The 2,353-nt window shown below is 37.9% G+C and overlaps 1 non-coding gene across 1 annotated transcript; it reads left to right on the forward strand.

Moving 5' to 3' along the window:
* The first annotated feature begins 1,697 nt into the window (after positions 1 to 1,697).
* On the forward strand, positions 1,698 to 1,771 carry Trnaa-agc. Its single transcript has one exon. It is a non-coding gene; the product is annotated as a tRNA-Ala (tRNA).
* Positions 1,772 to 2,353: the final 582 nt, after the last annotated feature.

Here is a 2,353-nt window from a genome sequence, read left to right on the forward strand (position 1 = left end):
TGAAATTTTCATTGAATGTCAATTCCGTGCGTATGTCCTTATAGATCATTGCTCTCGACCAATGAAATTGCTCAAATTCTTCTGACTATTATATAAATGTAATTAATAACGACAAAACTATCAAGTTATAGACATTGTAAGGAACGACATCGACAAATACTTGACAAGCGTATACTTTGATTATAAACGTCCTGGAAGCTTTGGAGGTGTTGACGGTTTGTAGCTAGAAGTATGTGAAAACAGACTGCACTCATAGTATTCCCAGTTAAAAAATGAAATAATAGTTAAGAGAACAAAAAGCGTATATACTTTACGTAAACCAGTGATCGGCATTGACGGTCAGTGGCTATTGTATCTTGCAGACATGCATTTTTTACAAAAGTACAATGATGGTTATAGATTTTGCTTATTCGCAAAACTTTACTTCACTTTATGGTATTGGCACAAAATAGATATCTTAACAGAAGGGCTAATCGTGTCCAGTTACGACTTTGTTTCCTTTTCAGCAGGCTGAGAGCAGGCTGAAAATAACGAAAGACAGCTCAACTCGAAACTCGTCATAACGCCTAACCAAATTCTTGCTATTCGGGCTTATTTTAACCAAACTCCTCCTCCGTTTTATTTATCTTACCATGCGAATCCACTCAGGAGTGAATTTACAAAACACTAAAACAAAAATCCATGAGGCTGTAAGCAAGATCATTAACGTACGCCAGTTTCTAACAAAGTACGCCATCAATGCAAGCACCAATGACACGTCAGGCAAAGTGAAACACATAATCTTCTTGGAAAGCGGTCGATAACGAGGACGCAAGAGCTCTCGGTAGATAAAGGGTAGAGAGAAATACCGTTCAGCACTGAACCGACAGCGAATTGCAAAGCGAGAGAATGACAAAATTAGTGGAGAATGCCGATGTCAAACCAACAACCACCACTACAAGTACACAAAGACACAACGACAAAAGAAGAGAGTAGTATTTAGAGAGCATTCGCAGGGGAACGGTAAAGACAACTTTGCCAATGAAGACCATCGACTTTGCCAACCAACCATGAAGTGCCTTGTCACACACTCGGTCAAACTAGCTAATAATTGTTTCTTTTGTCCTTCATAATCGGCATATTCGCATTCGCCCCTGTTTATCATACACCGGAAGTTGTAATACTTATCTCTTGGGCGATAATCTGAAGATGGCTTCGAAATAAAGTCAAAAAACGGTGCTATCCAGAAAACTGCTATCGTGGCAAGAGTCTCTCGTCGATTGACTCGTCTGGGCCCGGTGGGCTCAACAAGTAGAGCGGCGGATTTGTATCCCGAAGGTGCTAGTTTAAATCTCGCTTATATTATGTATACGGTTATTGTCTTACATACCCCTTCCAAAAAGCAATGTATACTTAAAAGTATATCTCTAGTATAGCTTCATATATACTTAAATAAACCTTACAGCTATATATGAAGTACCCAAGACATCCCCCAAAGGACGCTTAAGAGTCATGAACAGTATTATAAGCGGCCGATATTGCATGAGGGAGCATACACCACAGGCAAGACCAAAAATAGTGACGATTGGGTAGAAAATGTGAACGCCAATACGACTTCTCATACTTGTCATGTGAATGTTTTATACATAAAACATTCACATGACATTCATTTCACGAGAAAACATTAGCCCAACAATATTGACCTGCTCACCACTGTGTGACTTCATAGCTCAGTGGTCAGAGCACTGCACCAGCACCGCAGAGGTCATGGGTTCGAATCCCGTTGAGTCACCTGATTTTTTCAGGTCCTGAGACGATTGCTTAAATTGTCCAGCTAAGTGCGAAGATCATATCTCATTTAATCTCATTTAAAGAGAAACGTATGCTGTCGATGATTAGGTTTTTTGAAGTCTTTTGTAACGCAGAACCAGTTAATGACTTTTGACATTTTTATTTGGCTATCTATAACTGCTATTTTTTCAAAGGGATAAAAAATGCCACAGTTAAAGAGGTGGATTTCCCGATGATACTTTCACTTAATGGCGTGTTAATTGAAACACTGCATAGATAGGTACTAGCCAGCGATTGTCATAACTTAAATTTTTGTTTTCTTAAAAAAGACCAAGTTCGTATAAATGAGTTACCGATTTTTCTTAAAAGCAATAAAAATTAATTATTCCATTTACAATATTTTTGTAGGTTTTGAAACTGAGACATTTATGTATATAGATCAACTCAACAAAAAAAAATTAAAACATAACGTACGTTGGGTATGTTTCTCGGTAATAATTGTGCTATATTCTCTTCTTGATTAATGCCCCAAGTTAGGATTGAGCTCCATTTTTAACCATAACAGAATGTTTCGTCCAGTAAT

This window comes from Xenia sp. Carnegie-2017, unplaced genomic scaffold (assembly GCF_021976095.1).
Source record: "Xenia sp. Carnegie-2017 unplaced genomic scaffold, XeniaSp_v1 HiC_scaffold_6, whole genome shotgun sequence".
Classification (NCBI taxonomy): Eukaryota; Metazoa; Cnidaria; class Anthozoa; order Malacalcyonacea; family Xeniidae; genus Xenia; species Xenia sp. Carnegie-2017.